Genomic DNA, 27,859 nt, shown 5'->3' with positions numbered 1-27,859 from the left:
CTGATGGTTCCCTTAAATTTTATCTATGCCGGGGAGATCTTTTTTTAAATACCCTGGTTATCGAATTCCGGTAATAACTACTACCCCTGATCTCTCTTTTTTCTTTGTCTGTCTTTCTCTCTCTCTTTAGACATCTTTTCCCTCAGCAGTTGAGATGGGGTTACTAAATTTGGTCTGGTTCCTTATAATTAAAAAACCTAATCACTGAGAAATTAAAATACTGCTAATTTTACAGTAAATACTTGATATCTTCAAATAGATAAAAGATAATCGAAATGTGGAACAAAAGCACCCTAGACAATATTATTTTGCATGAGGTACCGTTATCACGAATCACTTAACAGCTTTACGTTTGCAGCTATTTAGAAACACGAAAATAAATGCCGATTTTATAAATGGTTGGGAATCAAAAGCAGATAAGTGAGTCGTGATAACGGCATCTCATGTAAAATATTATTGTCTAGCGAGCTCTTGTTCCACTTTTCGATTATTTCATTTCATCTCATTTTATTTATCCTCCATTCTGTACAAACTTGGAAATAATTTTCCGATAGTACAGGGGATACGTCATGGTTAATTGAAGCAACACATATATTAGACACATTAGTTCAACATAATGCATACATTTATACATTATAGTAATTTGAAATATAATTATACCAATACTACAGCATACCTTATACACAAATGGACCTATCTTTTTACTTTGTTACTACTATTTACATTGTGACTATTTAATTGATTATATTCATCTATTGTATAGAAGCAATGTGACAATACGTATTCTTTTAATTTTCTTTTGAATGCAACATTAGACTTGATTACCTTTAATTGCTTCGTATCTTATTGTATGGCATAATAGCAGCATACTTTACTCCGTTTTCGTACATTGCTGTTCTATGGTTTCGTGGATGAAAATTAGTATTTTTCTTGTGTTATAACCATGCACGTCACCGTTTGTTGTGTACTCATTTATATTGGATCTTACTAATTCTATTAAGCATTATATTCACAAACATGGGAAAGGTAGTCAGGCCCGCAACTAGGGTTTCTGTCACCCGGGGCAAACACACAATTCGGCGCCCCCCCCCCCAGGTTTAGTTGAAAAGTATCACTTACTTATGGATTGCAACTGTAAATAACATTCTTAATGAAACTATTTATATCGATTTTTAAGTACTTTAATCAAACTTACTTTAACCAGAAAAATATATTACATTCGTTATGTGCTCACAAGTTTTAAGAATAATTTTGTGCATACATTTTGTTTTAATGTTGTATGAAGAAATCAAAACAAAATGAACTAGAAAATATCTGCCACATTATACAGTTATTAATTGAAATAACACATTTAGTTCCCGAAGAATAATTATGAACATACGCTTTCATATTAAAATAAGAAACTAATACAAAATAAACTAGAAAATATCTAGTACATCATAAGGTTATAATTGAAATAACATTTACTTCTAATAAACCCAAAAATAATTTTGTACATAAGCTTTCATTTAAAAATATAAAAACAATACAAAATAAACTTGAAAATATCTGGTATATTATAAATAGAGCAACCCAAAGCATAAAAAGCATAATAGCAATTTAGACATATGGTGGGTACCTTGAACATGGGTGTGGTTGTCTAAGGGTCCAGAAGAAACTAATTTTAAAGAATAATAAAGCATAATTTTAGAAAATAAAACATAATTTAAAATATATAGCTTAATTCTTGGAAATCCTATTTAACTGCAAGTTTAACATATACTATATTAATATTTTTTAAAAAAATATTTACAATGCAAAATCATTGAGAACATAACAATGCAACAATGAAAAGCTTATTTTTATTTCTGTAAAATTTTCGGTGTAATCCTTTGATATGGAGAAAAGAAGAAAACTTTCCATCAACAATGAAGCACACAAGAACTCCACACTATATTGTTATGTGTACCTCTCGAACTTGAGTACTTTCTGTACTTTTTGTGCACCTTTCTGTATACTTTCTCTTTCTGTATATATGCACCTCTAAGGTGTACACAAGTGATAGAAAAAACTGATTCGAGCAAAGCATATCTCTTTACAGTGCATTAACTAGAAAGTTCATTAAATATGAAAGAAATTGCTTCATAAAATATTAATAAATAGATCAAGATATTTAGATTATTTAATGTACAGTAAATATTATACATTATACACGATTAATGTAAAACAATGATTGAAATTAACAATAAAGCATAATAAAGCATAAGTTAGACTGATAGATAACAATTCAAAATGCCTCGAAAAGCTCCCAAGCAAAACTAATAGATAAAACTTCATACAGCCTTCACTCGCAAAATCCCTTGGTAAGGCGTACAAGAAACAATTAAATACACCGAGGCGTGTAACTTATCTTTTCCGCCACAAAACTGCCCTCTAGTTTAAAAACATTACAGCAATTGCGTAACATTACAGGGGGCGCGTCTGAGGTAAACTCTTCAACCACCTGCAAGCAACAAAAATCGGTAACTTTTCGCCCCCGCCCCTATTGATAACAGCGTTTTAAACTTCAGAGTTGTTCACAATGGAATTATAGAGCTTCTTCGTGGCTAAGCGGTTAGCGTACGCGCCTTTGGCGTGGGAGACCCGGGTTCGATTTCTGGCGGGAGCTCATGTGATTCGGATTCCACATTAGTCAGTAGATTCACGTCTCATATAGCCTTGCTGCTGAAAGGGACGTTAAACTCAAAATCAACTCAACTCAATGGAATTATACAGACAAACAGCTCCTTGTGGTAGGAAAAGGAAAGGGGGGTGGATTCTCTGTGGTCGTCCACGGGGACAAATGCATGCAATATTAGGTTTTTAATGTATGACATTACACCTATTTAGATGACACTCTCTGTCTCTCTAAAAGAGGTCCCATGGAAAAGGCCAAGTAAACATTTGATTTCTTTTAACCTCTAGAATAAGTTCCTCAAGGGAAAGGGTGCGATTTTTAAAACAATTGATACACTATCTTCTTTCTGGCGCCCCCTCCAACCACGCGCCCGGGGCACGTGCCCCCTCTGCCCCCCCCTAGTTGCGGCCCTGAAGGTAGTATAGTTAGTTCTTTAAAATATTTCCTATAGGAATCTCGGGGTCCCACATCAATTAGGATTCGTACAACTCTTTTTTTAAGAACAAAAATATCTCTATTTTTTACACTATTTCCTCAAAATATTAATCCATATCTTAATATAGATTCAAATGAGCAGTAATGTAACATTTTTGCTGTATTTCGGTTTATAGTATTTTTAATGGTTTGTACGACGAAATCTATTAGAAGATGTCACATAATTACTGTAAAATTAGCGATATTTTAATTTCGCGTGATTTGGGCTCTTAATACTAGACCATACCATGCTCTACCTAGTTTCCTAATTGTTTTTACACTTTTTTAAAATTACACACGTTCATTTTACAAGTGCACTACACATACATACACAGAATTACGTACACTCATGTCCAAAATGATTGTCGCATATCTATAACTGTCTTCTTGTAAGAATATAATTTGATAATGATTTTGCAGGGTACTTTTAATACTGATACTATGTGTATAACCGGGAAATGTATATTTGTGGTACATTTCATAGGATAATAATTATAAATACGAAAATTAGAATGAGTAAAACAAAATGTTGCTAAATGGACAAGAAAGTTTTATTTTCGTTTTATTGTTCTTATTTACTGCTGTTTTGCCATGAAATTTGCCACATACATGTCTCCCGATTATACATATACTAACATTATAAGAAATAACTAGCGAATTCATTACAATATTCCTACAATAACATATTTATAGACACGCGACAATAATTTTGGACATGAGTGTACTTATAATAATACAATAACATTTTCCTATCTCGTTAATCATATATATATATATATATATATATATATATATATATATATATATATATATATATATATATATATATATATATATTGATAACTTTCCTCGTTCGGGGATGAAATTGAACGCAGGAAAGTCATCTTCCGTTCATCTTCTAAAATGAACGGGAATATTAAAGTAAACATAGACAAAGCGAGAGGTAATGACTTGCTTGTAATAATAACTCAAATTTAACAAATAATTGTTCATGTATTTTTGTATGCCAAATTCGGGTATTTCATTCCTGCCAGATCAAATACAGCATCTCTAAATATTGAATCGCTGACAACAGATTTAGAAAGAACACATACTTTCAATGTTTCTTGTAGTCCTTGGAAATGATGATCGGCTCCACTACAGCAATCCCAGATGACTGACTTGATCGATGGTCCTTAAATCTCCTAGATGTCGTGGGTGAATCTCGTGAACAGCGAGGCGTAATCTCTTACGTATTCACGGTAACAATGATAGAATATAATTCCTCCAAGTTCAACTTAAACTACTAGTTTTCATACTTCGACTTTTCTCGGTGATTGTAAAAGTTTATTTTTATAATCTTAGAATACTACTGCTCGACTTCGCGCTCTGAAGTCTCTTCGCCTCCGAACTTCGACTTCTCTCCATCTTCTACCATGCGACTTTCTCGTCAACTTTACTCTCGAATTTCCTCTCTCCAATTCACTTCTGAGACTTTCCATCCTCTAATTTTGTTGACTTCCTCAAATCTGGAATCTGCATTCTCACCATGACGTCAGAAGGGTGTTCTCTTTCTGCTCCAGGAAACTTCTCAGTTTCCTCATTGTTGTACAGCGATTGCAATCCCTAGAATGCCTGTGTCCGCGATACTTGGCAATTCTGACATACCCGAAATTATGTCTGAGTTAACAAACATTCTATAAACTTCATGATATTAGATTTCCGTAAATCTTTCCAGTAATACATAATTTAGATTTTGTTCTTATTTTTAACAATTAAGAATAATCTGCCCAATTGTAATTTCCTTAATGCTAATGTTATATAATCGTTTCATAAATTAAGTACAATGTCAAGCTTTTATGTAATCTATTTTGTTATTCGTTTCCTTCTTAACTCTGTTTTGCCGAATGTCATTTAATGATTAATATCTGAATTTTACTTGTACATGAAAAGATAAAGTCAAAAATAGAAAATTAAATAAAATAAATAATCAAATATATGCGTTCTGCCACAATATATATATATATATATATATATATATATATATATATATATATATATATATATATATATTAACTATTTAATTAGTTTATTGCACAAAAGACAAAAGTGCAGTGTGCGAGGATGTGTAGAAAGAACGTCCCGAGAATACCCCTGTAAAATTTGTGTTCACCGTAATCCTGGACTTCGCTGCTTTCATGGACATAGTTATGAATTTGATCAGATTGTTTTATATTCTTAGTTCTAGGTAATGTGCCTCATTAAGTCAATGATAAATTACCGAAACTGTATTACAACCTTTTATATATCCATAGTTCTTATTTTCATTAGATTTTTTACTTTTTCTTAGTCATAAATAACTGTCTCATTAAGGGAAAGATAAACACCGAAACTGTAATGACAGTTATTATTAATTTGAAAATGGGTTAGAATTAGAAATTAGACTTCTGGGCTTTCGACATCTATGACCATGTGAGCTTGTCGTGTATGACGGATGACGTCCCTCTTTGATTACACTATCTGAGGAAAGGAAAGGAAAGGATTGGGAAAGGGAGGAAGCGTCCTGGGACCTGTATGTTAGGTACCATCCCGGTATTTGCCTGGTGTGAATAAGGAAACCCTCACTCAGGATGGCTGGTCTGAAAAACTTTTACACGTTTTTCGACGGAGTGTCCGCACTGGGAATCAAACCCATGACCGCTTACACCACAATGGAGAGCGTTAGCGTCTACGCTAAGCGGGGACACAAATTTGAAAATTATGCAACTGACAAATTTGTTATATATTTTTAGTTATACGTAGAGAAAATGATCTGATTAATTACCATACCTGTAATTCAATATAGTTGTCTATATAGTTATTACCTAGGTGATATTTTGTTACTCATTCTTATTTATGAATAAGACTAAGGCAGTGATAGATTACTGAAAGCAGAGTATATGGATGTTACATCTCTATATTTCACACATAGACATATAAAGACCCATACCCACAAAATGACTGCTGTGACATTACGCATGTAATATCTATGTGCTCTGACCGAAACTGTAATACGTGTTAACAGTGGCGTATTTACGATTTGTTTCGGGGGGGAGGCTTTGCCTGAAAATATGAAAATTCAGCAAAATATTTCATATACTTTTCTATAGTAAGTAAGATTTCGGGGGCTTAAACCGGAAGCCCCCATCCCTAAATACGCCACTGCGTGTTAATATTAATATGTTGTTATGCATTTGTTGAGATTTAACCATTTATTCTAAGTTATAAATAACGTTCGTTATTAAGTCATCGATAGACTACAGAAACTGTAAGAAGTCTTATTGATACATGTATCGTTATGACTTTGGCCATATTTTGTTACATATTTTAGGTATAGATAGAGATGATTTATGTAGAAATGAATGGTAAATTTTAGAAACTGAAAAACAAGTTATTACTAATATTTAGTAGTTACTTTGATCACATTTTGTTGTTTATTCTTAGCTGTAAATATTGCAATATACCTCATATTTACAAACAATACAATTGGTTCAGCACAAGGACCATGAATCAGCCGACGGATGCCATCTCCGAAGAGAAACCCCTTTAACCATTCCACAGACTCAGACTCCAAAACTGGTTATGAAGAAAGTTATACAGAGGCAGAAGACGTCAGTTACCAGCTGACCACAACTTACCTTAATCTCCGAGCTCCTCTGGGTGGGGCAGACTCCCTTTTACCTGTGCGCTAGATCGGGGAACAGATTCCTAACCATCAATTCTAAGACCACACTGCTCACGGCAGAAAGTCCAATTATAGAAGGAAAGATAATTAAAGATATTTCTCATTTGTAATTTTGTGTATAAACTATACAGAGGCTTTTATAATAAAAAATGACGGAGAAAACCCGTGTACCGTTTCACATCCCTGTATTTAATTGTAATCGCGTCAGCTGGAGTGTTCTTCCTACGGGACACTCTTTTTAATAACCAAAAATAGGACTCTAACATTTATCAGGCACTTTTTTATTACAGTTGGTTGAATAAAAGTCAGATAAATATTTATGCCTATCACTCGTACGGGAAAAAGTACGTGGCAGGGCGAACATAGCGACAATACAAACAACATGACATAGTCAGGTCCCAGGATTTTATTAAATAGTCGCGCTTGACGAGATAGTCTGGCCGCAGCGGACCCTGACCGCTTTTTATGCTCTTCGATTACTTTACCATATTGCAATCATTAACTTTGGAAATAGAAGGAAGAGATATTACCAATGTACCTTCAGGAAGTACCATTAGATCTAGTACTCCAATTTAAAAAAAAAACACCAGTTAGACATCTTATCACACGAATAGCTAAAACAAAAGTTAATATTAAGTACACCAACAATTCCAGTGTATATGGCTGAAATGAAACTATTTCAGATCCAACGAGAGAGCGAAGAAGCGATCGACCCTTATTTCTTTAAGAAAATTGCGAGCAATAAGAGAACTTATGCCGGAAACTACCGAAGAACAAAAGATTCAGTTCATATCATTGGGACTTCAGCTTTCTTTCTGCAGAAAATTGCTTTGGAATCATTTAAAAAATAAACATGTCTTACAAACTCGTCTCCAATCATTAAGGTTGCGCAAGACTTGATCAGGAACGAGATTACGTAGAGCTATCTCTAACTATATATTACTTTTAAGGCCAACCTTTCCGAACACTTCACAATTCTTAAGGGAAACTAATAATCTATTGGCCAACCCTTCGCAACAGCATCAACCTATATTTCTCATTCAACAATCTATTTCCTCTGTGCTGGCAACCCAAGTTATGAATTTACCTTTTCAAGTATCATAACCTATACGTTCTGCACCGCAAATGCAAAATATTCCCCGCCTCAGTCAACTTTCGGCTTACCACAACAAGCATTTCAGCCTTCAGTTCAGACCCGCACCCTAACCCCCTCTAAACAAATCAATAATTGATTTCAGCAGAATAGTTAACCAGATGACCGAACTATCCGTGATGGCCAAAACAACAAAATCGTCGTAATAGGATAAAGAGAAATCAAAGAAAAAATGGAAAAAACTTTCGAAATAATAATAATATTAAAAGTAATAATCATAAATATAGAAATAACTAGGATGTCGGTAACATGAAGAACTATCGGAAAAGAGATAAAATATTAGTCTGTGCGATCTGCCTCAAGAATAGTCACGGTGTATCATCATCCTCGGAAAATGGGAAACAAGTAAGAAAAACATATAAGTCCGCCTCCAGAGTCTAACCTTGGAGGGCCTGAAAAGCCCATCACGGACCACCATAGATAAAGAGCAGAGGAATAAACATCCACCTATGGACATTCAAATCAATCTATTGGGACCCCATGGTTAAACCAACGATAGAAGAGAGCATTCCGACTTGATGTCTTCCGACAACAAACTAAAGTCAACTCAAATACCTGCCTGTTATAGAGGACTCTGTGTTTCCCTCTGGAATCGGCGAAATTTGCCTTCTATTTATAACTGCAAACTAATCCCATTTAAAACAAGCATACGAGGATTTTCCAAGAAAGTTATTAAATTCAAAGATATTACTTTTTAAATTTAGAATTGGAGACACTATTTTCTCACATTACTTCAGAATTATTGATTCTGCATACATATCACCCTTTTCGGAAGATTTAATTTCTCGTTTGCAAACAAAAATAGATTTGGGAAATATATAAAGCAATTTAATTATACAAAACGCCTTGAAAAGCAACTTTACCAACTTATACAGATAAAACTGTTGAGCTATCACAATACATGGCCTCCACACTAAGACAACATGGAAGAGCACAACTCATCACAGACCGCAAGATAATCATTGCACCAAGGTCACATTTTTTCTTTGCTGTAACAACGAGAAAAGTAATGTAAATTAACTCAGCATTCTTCTACGTATCTGTAATTACGTTTGCTTGCCCACCAATTCGAGATGCCCTTCAGAATACTAGCTAATGACCTTCCATTTCTTATTTCAAATCCAAATTCTAATGCTGTTGTATGGGGAAAATATACGCCAGTAGAGCTTCTAGTTTAGTGTGAAGAGCATGTTATTAAGCAACATCACATAAAATAGGTAAAGGCACAAAATTACTCTCTCTTCTATTTCTATATTTATTTAAGCTCTCATATACACTTTAGCACTTCAACTTGCATTATATTCATTGTCAGAAGATTTGATCTCATCACGACTCAATTCAATACTCATAAAAAAATCATAAATCCATGATACTGAAACATCTTTATGGGTCATGGAAGCCAAGATCATAAAAAATATTTTGTGTCAGGGTAGAAAAATTGCTGTGCAAAGAACAAAGTATTCTGTGCCCTTGACCTCGCTCACAAAAGGATTTCATCATTAGAGTAATCTTGGACAGACTCAGATCCGAAAATCACTTTAAATCAATCAGAAATTGTTGGTAACCAAGAATAAAGCCAATGCTCCGAAAGAGCCATCTTGTGGCTATATCGTTAGCGTATGCACCCTCGGTGAAGGATACCTGGGTTCAATTACGAATTGTAGCTCATGTGGTTCAGATTCCACGATAAGTTATAGGTCCACGTCTTTTATAGTCTCTGTGCTGAAAATGTACTGCTAAACTCAAATCGAACAAAGTTTAAGAAAATAATGATAATCACAATGACGACTATAACGTTTCCATTGGTTAAAAGCCTGTTCTAAAAATCACTAGGCCAAGTCGGAAAATAACGGAAAATAGAATGGGAATAAGATTAGGAATTAACTTCTGAATATTTGGGAAAAAATTTTAAAAAATGCAATGAGTCAGAGGCCCATGTTCCATGTATCTCATGACACAGAGAGAAGAAAAACAATATTTAAAAAATCACTAAGCCAACGAGGGACAAAAATAAAATATAAAACGGTCAAAATGCAATTAGATCCGATCCAAATACTAAAACATTAAATGGAAAAGTCCAAACTTCCGAAAATTTATTGCTTTAGAGTTCTCTCGGAACACCAAGAGATGGGGTTTCTACTCATGTATATCTCTCGTAAGAAATCAGTTTCTTTTTCAGAACAGACGCCGCTTCCATTGATGGAATCGTAGTATATGAAGGTTGGGTTATCTAAAATATTTTGAGCTGCATAAAAGTTGCGTCTATTCTAGAAAACAACCACATCTTTACAATATGAATTAAAAATGATCTAGTCCTTTCGTTTCAACTGATAGTGGATCCTGTTTCGAAAATAGCAAGGTCAGAAACAAGAAAAATCCAATTGGATAAAGATCTTAAAATATCGCCGGGCTATCAACCAAAATTCTAACCATATTGAGACCAAAAGAAATGTCCGAATGGACCAACATTTCGAAATAGGATCAACCATCTAGAATCATTTGCATTAGAAAATCCTATATATTTCAGACAAAAATTTTCTTGTAGGCCTTATATCTGGAGAACTACGTATAATGCAGCCAAACCCAAACAATGATTTAACTCAGTATGATGTGCTTATTTCATAAAAAAAAGTACAAAAAGTCGATTTTGGGGCCCCTCATCCATAATCATCATCATCATCATCATAGGTATTCTGCCTTTATTGGCAGGTCACTTGCTGCAGCTGAGAAGCTTCCATGCTCCACGGTCCTCCGCTAACTTCTTCGTCTTCGCGTATGATCTTTCTGTTTTAATATCATCCATTAATTGTAGTCTCCTTCGCCCCCTCCCTCTCTTTCCCGCACCATACCCTCTAGGATGTCCCTCATGATACAATCTCTTCTTAGGCAATGTCCCAACCAGTTTCTCTTCCTCTTCCTAATAATATCTAAAAGTGTTCTTTTCTCACCCACCATTTCTAACACTCTTTCATTCGTTTTCCGCTCGACCCAACTAATTCTTTCCATTCTTCTCCACGCCCACATTTCGAAGGCTCCCAGTCGATTTTCATCACCTTTACGTAATGTCCACGTTTCCGTTCCATACAGTACAACACTCCACACGAAGCATTTTATGAGTCTTTTTCTCAACTCTTTGTTCAAGGTAGGGATGGTACCGAGACCGAGACTAGTCTCGGTCTCGTCTCGGTATCGTCTCGAATTATCGAGACGAGACCGAGACCGAGACGGACTTTTATATACCGAGACGAGACCGAGACCGAGACGGCCTTTTATCTACCGAGACGAGACCGAGACCGAGACGGAGCTCTATAAATCGAGACGAGACTTAGTTCAGTCTCGAAAGTCTCGGTCTCGTCTCGAATATTGATATAGACAACTATTAAGATTGACCTTTACTCAAAATTTCTTTTGTTGCTGTATTATGTAATATGGAAACAGTTGAATAATGTTCAGTGGCGTATTTAGGGGATGACTATCGGACTGAAGCCCCTCCCGAAATAGATTTATGATCATTTTTTCACATTGCACGTACAACACAAATATTTCTTACTTGTTCTCAAGCCTCTCCCGAAACAAAATCCACTGCTGATGTGTATAGTCATCTCTATCTCCCTCTCTCAACATATATATATATATATATATATATATATATATATATATATATATATATATATATATATATATATATATATATATATATATATATGTACCAGCGGATCTAGGATATGATCGAGGGAGGGGCTAAACCATGGTTTGACATTTTATCCAGTGTAAAGAAAGAAGTAGGATTGAAGCCCATTTTATACAGTGTATAGCTGAGAGTCAAGGGAAGGTATAACCCCTTTAACACTCCCCTTGGATCCTCGCCTGTATATCAGGGGGCGCGGTGGCTCAGTGGTTCTATCCATGGATTCCGATGAGTGTGTGTCTGTATATCAAGTATTGCGCGAGCGTCAGCGCTCTAGGTCTCAACTTATTGAAAATATCACTGATGAACATGGAGAATCCGTCACTAAGTTTTCTGATATACAAACTATCATCCTTCGACACTACCAACTATTATTCAATATGCAGGATGTCGTCACAGCACCTCCCATTGACTACTTTGCCCATCTGCCGCATAGATTAACAGTGGAACAACAACAAGCGCTTACTCAACCATTTTCTCAGGAGGAAGTGAAGCAAGCCGTCCTCACAGCCCAGAATTCTAAAACGCCTGGCATAGATGGACTAGGTATAGAGTTATACAAGACATTTTTTCATTTAATGGGACCCATGCTTACTGAATGGGTGAATTATGTACTGCAAGTAGGCATTTTGGGAGAATCCTCTCGGACTGCTGTCATTGTGTTAATTCCGAAGAAGACTCATCCTCGTACAGTGGCGGACTATAGACCTATATCTTTACTCACCTGCGATTATAAAATAATTAGTCGATGTATTAGTGCCCGATTACAAACTGTTCTTGCCCAACTTGTTGGGCCTCTTCAACATGGTGGTCTACCACATAAACGTGCTCAAGATATTCTTGCTGCTGTACGTGACGTCATCACCTACCATCAAGATATTGACCAATGTGCTGCGGCCTTAGTTGCCTTGGACTATTTCAATGCTTTTGATCGAGTGAACCATACATACTTATTTTCTTGTCTTCAAGCCTATGGATTTGGCGATGATTTCTGTAATTGGATTAAGCTGTTATATTGTAATTGGACAATCAAACTCAAAATTAATGGATATCTCAGTTCTGCCTTTCGCATTAGCAATGGCATCCAACAGGGCGGTCCCTTGAGCAGTCAACTTTTTATTCTTAGTTTCGGGCCATTTCTATATAATGTCCAACATGCCCTTCATGGTGTCACTATATGTAATACTTCTGTGCGAGTTTACTCATTTATGGACGATGTAACATGTTTCACAACTGGTCACTCTGACTTCGCCGTTTTACTACAGCACATACGGCTCTACGAATCAGTATCCGGAGCCACGCTTAACCCTAATAAAACGTACGTTATGCCTCTGGGTAAGTCAACCACTATTACTACTACTTCCATTGGTCAGTTACAACAGTCAGTTAAAATCTTGGGAGTGACTTTCAGTTCCAGTGTGGTGGACATTATTACTAATAATGTTGGCCTTACAGTGAATCGGCTAACTTATGTTCTTGACCAACATCGCTTTCGGAACCTTAGCCTTTTATCTCGCTTAGAATTTGTGCGTTTGTATGGATTATCTCAATTATATTACATTGCCCAAGTCCTGCCTTTTTCTAACTGTCATCTTGCAAAAATTAAGAAAATTGTGGGTAATTTTTTGTGGAAAACTATGATTTTTCGTGTTTCCTACCAAATCTTGTGCAACGATTTCCAACAAGGTGGATTAAATTTGAAAGATGTCGAATTGCAGACCCAAGCCCTATTTCTCCAACGATGTTTACGTTTACTCCACGAGCATCCTGATCATCCTACCACTCAGCTTCTCATGAACTTATTACACCGTGTTCCATTAGAAGCCCCTTTCTATCTTGGACACCTCCCGCCTCAATATACATATCTGAAACCGGTTTTGTATGAGATTTGTTATCGATTGTTAAATCATGATTTAGATGAAGTGCCCACTGTTAAAAGACTGTATTCGGTACTTCGACAACCTCGTACTCTTGTTCCTACCATTGTTACTCAGCATCCCCATCATAATTGGCAACGTATCTGGCGTGTTCTACATGCTCCTTATTTAACTTATCGTGCAAGATCCGTATGGTTTATTGTGGTGCATCAAATTGTTGATACTGTCTCCCGACGACATTCCCTTGGATTTAGTGACTCTGACCTTTGTGCTTCTTGCAATGTCAAGGACACTATTGCACATCGTCTTACCGAAGGTGGTGAAGCAACAGTGGTGTGGCCTCAGTTCTGTCGCTATATGGCCCACATGTGCCGCACTAACCCCACGGCTATTTCAACAGACTTTATACTTTTTCCCGATTTTAATTTTTTTCCGAGAACAAAATATCAAGCTGTTAATTGGTTGATTGGCAACACTGTTTTATACTTGTTCGTAGAATCTCAGAAACTTGTTCATACTACCTATATTATGTTTTTATATGCTCAGCTAAACCAAATTCCTTTTGCTATGCGCAATAGGTTGTTTGCAATTTTTTTTAGTTTTCTATCTGCATAATGTACTTTTTCTTGTATCTGCCCATTTGTATTCCTTCCTTAGTTTGTTGATTGCCTTGTACTGACATTAAGTTGCAATAAAAAAAAAAGTGGTAGAGCGTTCACCTCCGGTGCTTGGGGTCCCTGGTTCGATCCCAGCTCGCACCGTGTGGACTTTGTGGTGGACAAACGCCGTGCTCGTGGGTTTTCTCGGGGTTCTCCCGTTTCCTCCCACTTTCTTCATTCCACCATTTCATTCATCTCTCATCATCACCGTCTCCTTTAGCCTAACCGGCATAATCGTGGGACGTAAAACTTAAAGATTTCATTTTTTTCCTCGCCTGTATATCATATCTAATATAAGTAAATGGAAGAGTTTGTTTGTCTGTGTGTCTGCGTGCCTGTCTTTCTGATTGCCTGTGTGCGGCCTGGGGACCAGACGAGTGTCCAAGTTTTAAGAAATTTGGGTAATGTCCCAGGCCTCAGACCAAGAAAAAGCGTTTTTTTTAAAAAAAAAAAGTTTTGAATCAGGAGGGGCGTTTACCGGGACTTGTAAAAGTAGTAGAAAATGACCGATATTAGTGTCAAATGTATAGTTTTTGCGGTCGTTGAGATCAATGGTGTCACTTCCATTAGCGATGACTTTCAAATTCAGCTACCAGTGCATGCGGGCCGGGGTTCACCTGCTGGGGAGGGGGTACCGAGACATGTAAAAATAATACAAAATAACCGATATTAGTGTCAAATACATAGTTTTCGCGGTTGCTGAGATAGTGATACTTCCACAGGCCTTGACTTCCAAATACTGGTCCCATGCGAAAAATGGGTATTTCATCTAGTTATATGTAATAGTCATATATATTTAAAATGCTGAATTTTTTTAACATGCTGTGTGAAATATGGAAGGGGAAATTCTTCTAGATACTCTGCAATACCACTAGATAAACAAGCAATGTTGCCAACGCAACATAAAGTTCTAATTTCTCAAATTGCACTACGTTTGATATTACATATTTCTGTTCAGTTAATTTAGTTTAGTGCGTGGGTTTTCTCGGGGTTGTCCCGTTTCCTCCCACTTTCTTCATTACACCATTTCATTCATCTCTCATCATCACAGTCTCCTTTAGCTTAACCGGCATAACCGTGGGACGTAAAACTCAAAAATTTCATTTCATTTTCTAATTGAGTTTAACGCCTCTTTCTGCAACGAGGTTATATGAGACTGAACCTACTGATTAACGTTGAATCTAAACCCCATGAGCTCCTGCCGGGAATCTAACCCGGGTCTCTCACGCCATAGGCTAAATGCTTAGGCACGAAAGAGCTCTACATATTTCTAATTTAAATATTAAATTAAACCTCAAAAGCACATATATTATTCAGTGTAACAAAGGACAATACATATCACTAACATCAACATTTTGGAGATCTCTAATAACTCAAATGGCAGGAACATTATAACATTAGTGTTCAGTAGTTTTAATTACAACAAGTCGCAGTTACATTATTTTAATCAGTGTTGGGAACTTAAATAAATTGCTAAATATTATTATAAATATAGTGCAAATAACGTAGCTAAAGTGCAAAATATTTTAAAATTACTCGTAATTTGTTTTATGGTGCAAGAATGTTTTCAAAACACTATGTTTTTCATAGTCTTTGGGCTACTTATAATGTTAATGTCAAAGTTTTCGTTCCAGCAATACATGTAAAAGCAAATTGTAACTGAAATTAAACGTAACTGGCAACCTTTCAGTAGCACTAGTTGTTCTCCCTAAGCCTTAGGCCTGGTGTATTTTTTAGATGGTGCTTTATTAAAATTTTAATTACACCCTAACTGCATTTCATTTGTTATAGTTTGACCACCGACCACCTCAAACTCGATCCATACCATATAGCTATATGCAATTATTCAGACTTACAGTTAGTAATACACATTGTGTTGATTTTTGGTTTGTTTTGTTTTAGTTTAACGTCTCACGATTATGCTAGGGCGGCTAAAGGAGACGTGGAGTTACTGATCATAGTGGAATCCGAAAAACTTTGGTCGTTGAACATTACCGCAACCAGGAATAGAACTCGGGACCATGCGAACCAAAATCAAGCGTACAAGCATTACAGCAAATGGGGGTTCTTACATTGTGTTGATTTAAATAATTGAGTCAGTGTTGCCAGAGATCAAAAAGTAGCGTGTCTGTGCTCCAAAAGTAGAGGAAATGAACTATTTGTAGCCCAAATATATAGAAATGAATTATTTGGCAACTAATAACTGGTACTAATGAAATAATGTTTAAAATAGACCGGAAAATGTGATGGACATATTGCAAGACGAAATTATGATCGATAGCCGAAAACAATTTTAGATTGGATACCACGTGACAAAAACAGCCTAGGAAATGTCCGCATACAAGAAATTGTGACAAAATCAGGAACCACTGGGGAGTAACCTGGAAAGAATTACCCAAGATAGATAGTTGTAGAGAAAACTTGGGAAGACTTCATCCAGCAGTGGATTGATAATGCTTGATTATGATGATGGTGATGATTTTATATCGAGACCTCAGAGGTAAAGTAAACCAAGTCATAATTTCGTAATTTTACAAGGGAAGCGAAAAACCGGTTCCTTAACTAAGATCTATAATATTGTTTTTCAAAGTATACTAAGTAGTTACAAAGTAATAAGATGGCATTAGACTCACATTATTACACCACTAGAAAGAACATAGTCTATTTAAAAAAAAAGTATTCTAACTCAATTTGACCAAAAAGTGACTTAACATAGTCTACCACTATGTTCAGATATATATATATATATATATATATATATATATATATATATATATATATATATATATATATATATATATATATATATATACCAGGGGTGCCCACAAGGGGGGCTATGACGCAAACTGCGTCATTGAAATATTTGGGGGGGTTAAAATCTATAAATATGTTTGATGAGGGGGTAAAATTAATCGAAAAGAAGATTTTTTCATGGAAGAACACCTACGGATAAACAATTGGGGGGGGTGCGTCATAGACATAAGGGGGGTGGGCACCACTGTATATCTATTATATAAAAGAGAACGTACAAAATCCTTTGTTCCCTCATCACGCTAATACGGCTGAACCGATTTCTTTCATTTTTGGGGGGTTATTAGGATTTGGACCCTAGATGGTTTTTATCATATCACTTTAATTTTTAATTAACAATGTCTTGAGATAATTGACCATTCAGGTGTCCACGTATTTATATGCAACCCGCATGACCGTTAACTCGGCGGGTTAACATAAATGACAGGCGATATACAGCGGAAAATAGCTTGAATCTTCTGTTTAAAATTTTTTAATTGATTTGCTTATTTTTACAGACACTTTTACAATATGCCAGCACCGGGATGACCGCAGCGAAGCGGGGCGGGTTAACATAAATGACAGGCGATATAATGTTAAGATTTACTGCAATCTTCTATGGTTTTTATCATATCACTTGAAAGCGAAAAAGTAAAAATTATCTAAGTAACAAAGTTTATTGCGTTCCGGGGTGACCGCAGCGAAGCGGGGTGAACGCTGCTAGTCTATTATATAAAAGAGAACGTACAAAATCCTTTGTTCCCTCATCACGCTAATACGGCTGAACCGATTTCTTTCATTTTTGGGGGGTTATTAGGATTTGGACCCTAGATGGTTTTTATCATATCACTTTAATTTTTAATTAACAATGTCTTGAGATAATTGACCATTCAGGTGTCCACGTATTTATATGCAACCCGCATGACCGTTAACTCGGCGGGTTAACATAAATGACAGGCGATATACAGCGGAAAATAGCTTGAATCTTCTGTTTAAAATTTTTTAATTGATTTGCTTATTTTTACAGACACTTTTACAATATGCCAGCACCGGGATGACTGCAGCGAAGCGGGGCGGGTTAACATAAATGACAGGCGATATAATGTTAAGATTTACTGCAATCTTCTATGGTTTTTATCATATCACTTGAAAGCGAAAAAGTAAAAATTATCTAAGTAACAAAGTTTATTGCGTTCCGGGGTGACCGCAGCGAAGCGGGGTGAACGCTGCTAGTCTATTATATAAAAGAGAACGTACAAAATCCTTTGTTCCCTCATCACGCTAATACGGCTGAACCGATTTCTTTCATTTTTGGGGGGTTATTAGGATTTGGACCCTAGATGGTTTTTATCATATCACTTTAATTTTTAATTAACAATGTCTTGAGATAATTGACCATTCAGGTGTCCACGTATTTATATGCAACCCGCATGACCGTTAACTCGGCGGGTTAACATAAATGACAGGCGATATACAGCGGAAAATAGCTTGAATCTTCTGTTTAAAATTTTTTAATTGATTTGCTTATGTTTACAGACACTTTTACAATATGCCAGCACCGGGATGACCGCAGCGAAGCGGGGCGGGTTAACATAAATGACAGGCGATATAATGTTAAGATTTACTGCAATCTTCTATGGTTTTTATCATATCACTTGAAAGCGAAAAAGTAAAAATTATCTAAGTAACAAAGTTTATTGCGTTCCGGGGTGACCGCAGCGAAGCGGGGTGAACGCTGCTAGTACTGTATAAATTTACTAGGTAAGGTAGGGTGAAATTGGATCCAAAATTTAACGAAAGTCATACAGCAAATATATATATATATATATATATATATATATATATATATATATATATATATATATATATTTGACTATTTAATGTATGTTCATGTTTTGCAAGTAATTTTCAATCAATATAAAATTTCAACGTAATGAACGCACGATTGGTTTTCTCGAATAAAGATCACATGCGCCGCTAAGAGCTCAGGAATAAGCTTAATCTATGTTACGGCAGTGGATATACGTATGCGTATGTATTGCATTACAACTTTAGGAACTTGTATAAGAAACAGAATGTACTTAAATTTAGACGCGAACTATGCGAAACATCTGACTTTGAATCTAACTTGTTTCGTGATGCAACCCGAGGCCACACATAGCAAAGATGAGTGTCGTAGCTCCCACCACAAAGCTAAGGAATTTCGTGTTATAAGCTGATAATTAAACACGTAGATGTGAAACGGTAATAAAACATTTGATCAATTTTAAACAAAATATATTGTAGTAATAATTTACCCTATTTGTTCAGATAATGAACGTTATATTATGTTTTTAAAGTGACAGTCAAAACAGAACGTATTGGATAATAAATGAGAAATTGTAAAATTTCAATTTTGGTACGATTAAATACATTCATACTGCTATGTGTTGCGTTATCCGTTAGAATGTATTGAACAATTCCTATTCTAAGGAAGGAAATAAACTACTGTATAGTACTGAAGTTAATTTAATAGAGTTTAATTGTATAGGCAGTACTGAGGCCATATGAGAAAGTCTTTTGCTGAAAGTGAAATATGGGTTACTATTAGAATTTTATTCTAGATATGATATACCCACTGATGATTGAAACTGGAACACACGCATGGAAGGCATCAGCGCTAGCAAATTAGCTCTGAAGAAGCACACCATACTATAATTCTAAGTCAAGAATAAGGCCAAAAATAAGAAGCAGAAACGACAGACTTTACAATAATAATATTTTTACAATTTTAATTTCACCTATTTATTTCGAGACTTTCGAGACGAGACCGAGATTTGGCCTTCGAGACCGAGACCGAGATCGAGACAAGCATTTGTTGACAGAGACGAGACCGAGACCGAGACGGCGATTTTTGAGTCGAGACGAGACCGAGACTGAGACAGCTATTTTTAAACCGAGACGAGACCGAGACTGTACAAAGTCTCGTCTCGTCTCGTCTCGATACCATCCCTAGTTCAAGGTCCCACAAAACAACTTTTCTTTCTTTTAAAGGCTTCTTTCGCCATTCCTATCCTTGCTTTTATTTCACGTTCGCATTTCATGTCGTTACTAAGAATACTACCCAGGTATCGAAAACTATTCACTTGTTCTATTTTCTCCCCTCTTACTTTTATATTTGACACAGACCCCTTCGTTCCAATCACTATGGCTTTTGTCTTTCTAACATTTATTTTCATCCCATATTCTTCAAAGCCCTTTCTCATTTTTTCTAATTTTTTATTGATTTTCTTTTCAGATTCTGCAACAAGCGCCATATCGTCTGCAAATCTTATGCATCTAATCATTCCACCTCCTACCGAAATGCCATCATAATCATGCATGCTCTTTTTCACTATCTCTTCTAGATAGACATTAAATAATGTTGGCGAGAGGCAGCATCCTTGTCGAACTCCCCCTTCCAATTGCACTCTCTTCCGTCAGTTCTTCCCCTATCCTAACACTTACTTGTTGGTTCATGTATAAGTTTCTTCTCATCCATAAAGCTACAATATATTTCAATTAAAAAATATTATTCGCCTTATATCTGGAGAACTACATTTAGAGTAGCCAAACCCAAACTATCACTTAACTCAGTACGATGTGCTTATTCAGTAAAAAATACGAAAACTCGATTTTGGGGCCGTTCAAAAATGTTGTGAACTCAGATCCAAAAACTAATTATTGGCCAAGCTAGCAATCTTTTGATGCATTTTCTGGATCATTCCTAAAATTTTTGGCGAAGATCGCAATCGCAAGACTCTCAAAAAGGACTAGTCCAAATACTATTAACCGAATATCGTACATGCCCATGTTTCATAACTTCAATATCATTGCGAGGAAAAATCCTGTGAACCATAAATCACTGGTTCAATAATTGACAATCCGTTGCTGCAATACTACGCCCGCCCAAATATCCAGTCGAGTCAGCAAAAATTTGACGTTTATAACTGGTAATAGAAGTCACGTGATATTAGACCCCGCCAACGGGAAGTTCAAAATTGAATTAAATTTAATTGTCATTTATTTCAGCAGGCGAGGTTCAGCCGGAGTCTGCTCTGCCACGCAGTCCTCGTCATCATTACAAAGAAAAGAAAAACAGATACAAATAACAATATAACACGATACATTCAATAATACTAAGGATAAAAAACACTATACTCATACCGCTAGTCCAATTTTATACAAATTTCAGTCCAATTTCATACTGTAGTAAACCTTTCAAGAGTACGAATGCTTTGTCTCTGATCTGTAAATAATGACATTTGGTTGGAGTGATGATTTAAATGAATTGTACGGTTTGTCAGTGATTGACTTTGGGGGGGATTTCCAGATTCTTACTGCCGAAATTGAAAGTGTTTTCTCTGTTATTTTTAAAGAATGCCGTAGCATATTCAGTTTATTACTTCCGCGGGTATTGTAACGGTGAATCTCTGATCTACATGTTAATTTATGATGCAAGTAAGGTGGTGTTTTATGTGAATTTATTTTGTATAGTAAACAACAGTACGGGAGATATCGTCTTCGGGACATGGTTAGGATATGGTTTTCAACAAGTACCGGCAGAATATGCTGAGAATTTCTGTAATTGAGAGAAAAACGTATAGAGTAGTTCTGTATTTTCTGAATTGCCCTAGTATTTTGAATGGAGAGAGAGCTACCATATATTGAATCGCAGTAATCGAACAGAGGCAAAATGAGAGTGTTAACCAGATATAGTGTTGTTTCTTGCGACAAATAGCCTTTTAACTTATAAAGCTGTTGTAAGATGCGCTTAGCTTTAATACACTGTTAAGAAATGTGTTTATTCCAGCTAAGCCCTTAATCTATTATTAAGCCTATATCTTTTACTAAGGGACAAAATGGGATATTGGAATCTACTACAGTTAGTTTTAGGTCATCAGGGTTGACTTTGCTCAACTGATGTAATGTTCCCAATACAGTGAAAACACATTTTAATGCATTAAGTAAGAGACCAGTAGTAAAGGTCCGCGTATATCTAGTCGAGTCAGCAAAAATTTTCTCGATTCTGATTGGCTGAGAGAGGTCACGTGACTTGAGGCCCCGCCCACGCGGGAAATTCAAATTTTCAGGTCACGTGGTATGACGTCATGAGTCACCCCGCGGGGAAATCCCTCACCAAGATTTTTGAAATTTGTTCCCTTTTACGGGTAAGATGAGTACTTTGATACCTCATTCTGATTGGTTGATAGCTGTCACGTGATCTTAGACCCTGGGATATTTGAAAATTCGTTCCCTTTTACGGGTAACATGAATGCTTTGGTACCACGATGCTGATTGGTTGATAGAGGTCACGTGATCTTAAGCCCTGGGACTTTTGAAATTTGTTCCCTTTTTACAGGTAAGATGAGTGCTTTGGTACCTCGATTCTGATTGGCTGATAGAGGTCACGTGATCTTAGGTCCTAGGATTTTTGAAAGTCGTTCCCTTTTACGGATATTTTCTTTGATGAGTACTTTGGTACCACGATACTGATTGGCTGATAGAGGTCACATGATTTCAGACCCACCATACGGTGAACAGATTACATGGTATAACGTGGAGAAATCCCTCACTGATTTGTTTCCTTTTTTACGGGTAAGATGAATGTTTTGGTACCACGATTTTGATTGGAGGATAGAAGTCACATAATCTTACCCCCAACCCCAATGCTAGAAATTCAGAGTGATATGACACCAATCCACCATAGACCGGGATTTTAGAATTTTGTTCCCTTTTTTGGTATCTTAAAGTTCCCATGGAGCGTTCAACCACCTCCTTAAATAGCCCTTTTTGGTATCATGATATTGTACTGAAGTTTACATTAAATATTATCATTCTCTTTGACAGATAACGTGATTACCAGCTTTCTTACCTTTTTAAACAATGTTGAAAGAGGGGGTCATCCTTGTCGCTTGTAGATTTCTTATAACACATTGTTGTGAGTTTAAGCGATTTATTGCTCAGTAAGCGCTTCATTAATGGAAACAGTGTTGCCAGATTTTTTTCCTACCGAAACTGCTCCGATTCTTTTCGAAACGGTTCCGCAGAGTGCAAGAAATTTTAAACTAAAAATTTTTCGAACTAAAAAAATTTGTAACTAAAAAATTTTCAAACAAAATTTTCGAACTAAAAATTTTGAAAAAAAAATTCAAAAAAATTTCGAACTAAAAAATTTAAACAATTTTTTCAAACCAAAAAAAATAAACTAAAAACTTTCGAACTAAATTTTCGAACCAAAAAATTCCAAAAAATTTCGAACCCAAAAATTTCGAACTAAAAAATTTCGAACTAAAAAATTTGAAACAAAATTTTTTCGAACTAAATTAAAAATCAAATTTTGGACTAAATTTTCAAATCAATTTTTCGAATAAAATCATGTAAACCAAATCTTGGATATATTTCACACCTTAAATTTTCAAGATTACCATGATTTGGAAACATGTGTTCAGGGTTTCAAGAAATAATAAGACATTTTTTTTTCAACTTGTTGTATTTTAACGAAAGGTATGTGCTTTTCTCATACAAGTTTATAAACATAATAAATACAGGATCTAGTTAATGAATATTTTGGACGTGTCATCATCTTCGAATCTTGTAGACGTATCCTGTAAAGAAAAAGAAGAAACAACTGATTACTTTATGAATTTCTTTTTTTCTGAAACAATAAAAACGAGTAAATATTGATAAGAGAGAAATAAAACTTACTCGTAAATGATGGATCTCTTTAGTTTCATCTTCCTCCTCGGGAACCAGCATTTCTTCCAATGATGGTGGTGTTGGCGGTTTATGAACTTTTCTGGGTACTGCATTTTTCTAGGTGTTGCTCCTTTATGGTCAAGGTTCCCCTTGGGTACGAGATGACTACATTTGTTCCACTGATGGTGTTGGTGGTTTATGAACTCTTCTGGGTACTTCATTTTTTTTCTTGGTGTTACTGCTTTATGGTCAAGGAGGGAAAAAAAGGAAAAGGAAAAAGAAATGGCGGCTTCATTGGGTGTTTACTGTTTTTTCTTCTTCATCTTCTTTTTCCAGTTTCAACTTCTGTTTTTTAACGTACCCGTACGGAACCGTATCATAGGAATTGAGTTCTTTAAATCGACGTTTTGTGTACTGGATGCTGTACATTTTTTCTTCTTTGCGTGTGACGATGGTATGGTCTTTGGTCCTGCATATTTTATGGGGGATGGTAATGGTGACTTGTCCACGGCATTGATTTGTAATCATTTCTTTTAGCGTGTTGAAATTTAATTGCTGTCCTGCATTGTAATTTAATGTAAATCCTCTAATTTTACATATGTAGCTGGTGATGTTGGTGTCCGGATTATATATTTCTAAGCTGTAATTTTTTGGTCCTCCACTGACAAATGTCTTGATGTATGCTCTTTGTCCATAAGACTCCATCTCATCCGATAAGCATCCCAAGTACGTTGAAGGTTCAATGGTTGGCTCCCCGGGCTTTTCTGTAAAAATCACAGAATCCGTGTCGAAATATAAAACACGTTCCTGCAACATTTCCAGGTACTTGTACAGTTCCAGACGTGCCTGACATGTTTTAAATGCACCTAACACGACATTGGTGTTTCGGTTTTGAACAGGCACATGTTCATTGTACTCCCAGAACGCATATAACATCGTATCATTGATGGGTACAATTTGATGGAGTTTAATGTCGGGGGAAGTGAGTTTTTCATAAAATTCTTCCGGCCGATCAATAATTGTGGTCTGGCTAAAGTTTGTACGCTGACAAAGCTTTCCCCATAGAGAGTTAACACAAAGCTTAGATAAACTTCTTCGTGCAGGATTATTTTCAATTTTGGTCGGATCCAATGCAATACCTTCACGCTCCAGGACGGTTTGTATAAATTTTGTTTTGTCTTCTTCGGTCACACAGGAACTGGGCCAGCCAGAAGCTTCCATTTTCGATTTCAAAAACGTATTGATATATTCCGTGAACAAGCCACCTGTTTTCGTGATGGGGTCATATTGTTCAATGTCATAATCCCAAATTTCAAAGATTTCCACCGGTTGATATCCTAATTCTATTGCCTTCTGTATTTCATATGATACCCATGTTCCAGTGAGGCATCGCTCCTGATCGTTGTGTGTACACGTTGCTGTAGGGTCTGGGTTCATTTCTTCGGCACATGCAGCACACAGTGGAAACAGTAGTTTCTTGTTGCATCGGTAAGGCAGGAGACCATGATAAAGATGGCGACTTGGCAATATCGTCATTTTGATCAGACCATTGACTTTATTTATTGGTGGTATATTTTCATCACCCTGTAGATAAATTCTAGGATGTCCTACAGGGTATTTAGCACACTTATTTATGTAAGGATAAAGCGAGACAATATCGAAATATTTTATTACTTCTCCTGCTTTTTCGTCGACTTGGTGGTACAATTTCACACAATTGGTCCTTCCTCCAAAAAAGCTATCTCTTGGATTTAATGGTCTGCGGTTCATGTACGGGTGATTCTTGAGATACGTCGCCATTGCTGGATTTTGTTTCAAGAACTGTTTAAATTCGCACTCCCACATTTCATGTACAATGTACCCCAATTTACGCAGTCTTGCATTTTTTCGTTGCGTTCGTTCATAACGGAATTCCATGGTGTCTTCTGGATTGCCGTAGATGGGCTGATTACGGCCTGTAGTAATACACACTTTACACCCGTGATAAAAGCAGCCGGCATGCTCGTAGACGTGCTCCTCTAACGTCTCAGGATCTTGGTAGTAGCCATCAACATGGAATCCCGCAATAAACACTTCTTTTTGTCGGGCCGCATGTAAGATTTGTTTTCCTTCGCTTTTTTCAATGTAGGCCAGCCATTGCATTGCAGCGATCGATTGGGTACTTCTCCATCGGTAGCCATGTGCCGGTAGAATTCCAATGGTGTTGGGTTTGAGGAAATTCCGGCGGAATACTAAATTAGAAGCACTTGCAATCGTTATCGTCTCCAAGAATGGATTCACTTTGGTTTCTGCTTCAAATGACGTCATAAACGAAACACATGCTTGTCGCAGTACATTGACATCTTGAATGCAATAATTGATAATCTCCTTCTGGAAATCAAACGTGTCATTACGATGATCGTTGTACCACTGCATGAACTTGCTCCTGTCTTCGACGGCCATTTCATTTGCACCATAATACTTCGTTTCTGGAAGTGGTCCAATATACGATTGATTCTCCTTGGTCTTGAAGAAATGCGGGAAGTAGCCTTTGGTTGCGGGTAAATTGAACGCTTTTGACAATTTACTTAATGCGATAGGTAGGAAGTTCAAAGAGTCAATGAACGTCAGATTATTCAAGGTTAAACTCAGTATCTTGGTCCCATTTAATATGACGTCAGGTCTCCATTGACATTCTTCTACCATGGTCTTTAGAATAAAATGCCCATCGTAGCCCTTCGAGTTGTGAGCGAGACAGAAAATCTTATTTATATTGGGACGACGTTCCCGCAAGTACTGAAGAAAATCATAAACTGGATCCTGTCCTTGGAAAATATGTTGGCGCTGACCACACGTACTGCAAGACTGCTGGATATTATCGTTTTCAACACATGCATAACAAACTTGTTGTGCAACCAATAAATTCGGAACGTGTACATACATATTATCATCAATATTTTTGTCCTGCATAGATTCTATATCATAGAAAATCAACAAGGCTTTCTTTGCGTGCATGAGTGAAGGAACACCAGGTTTCAAGCATTGTCGATCGGGAAGCATAAAACATTGATGCGATCCTGGAACAATCTTCTTACATACATTACAAAAGATCTCATTACAGTCATGAATGCGTTGTGTAATGCCCCTCGATCTCGGTCCGATAGGACTCAACACTGAATTTAAAAATAAAAAAAGAAAAGGAATCCTTACCCCACAAGACCAGAGGCTCGTATCCACTAAGGTTACCGCAAGCAGCCGTGAAATTTTCCAGAACACAAGACTTAATATTATTCAGTTTTTAAAAAAATGTTATGGCAAATCAGAGCAAAAATTTCATCTGATAACAATTTATTAACAATAATTCAAAAGTCAAAACAGCTGAATAAATAATTTGAATTAAAGATTGAATTGAATATGTATGTAGTGATAATTTCCTTCAATTCAGCAATCTACCTTACAATAATTAATATTTAATTCAAGATACAATATACAACACCTTTAACCGATCGATTTTCCAATTTAATCAAGAATCTTAACGATTTGACAACTTACTAATTTATGAACGATGTAGCAACAAATGACGTAAGGTAGTATTTTCGGAACTAATTACTTAATAGAAACGAGGCAGTAATAAACCTCATACGCTAATAACTTAAGTAATGATTACTTAAATAGTTAAATACGTTACTCTTTCTTAAAGCTTGTCTTGCAATTTCTGGAATTTTACTTTCTTTCAAATTACAGAAACAGATCCGAGTTCGATTTCTTTTACAAGTTAGACTGATCAACCAAATGGAGCAAATAACACAACCGAACACATACATTAACTGTCACAAAGACACAGAAAGGATAGAAAAGGAAGTTAACAAAACTGGTTTCTTACCTTTAATTATCCGCAATCTGCTCACCCTCCTATTTACTTCTCTGTCTGTGCCCAATGTTAATAAATTCAGGAAAGAAATACAGAACCAACAACCAGCAAATAACGACAGGTTCCTTCAACAAAATCCCTCCTGGACTCGGCCATTCAACAAATACTCGAAGCGAAGGCGAACGGAAACTACTCGCAGCAACACCCAGCGGAAGCAGCGACAGGTCACAACTGACCTCCCACTACCTACGGAGCCACGAGGCAGGGAAGAAAAGCGTTGTTGCCACATCGT

This window comes from Thermobia domestica, chromosome 15, assembly GCF_964235325.1.
Source record: "Thermobia domestica chromosome 15, izTheDome1.hap1.1, whole genome shotgun sequence".
NCBI classification, from domain to species: Eukaryota; Metazoa; Arthropoda; class Insecta; order Zygentoma; family Lepismatidae; genus Thermobia; species Thermobia domestica.
Note: the sequence above shows the minus strand (reverse complement) of the source record.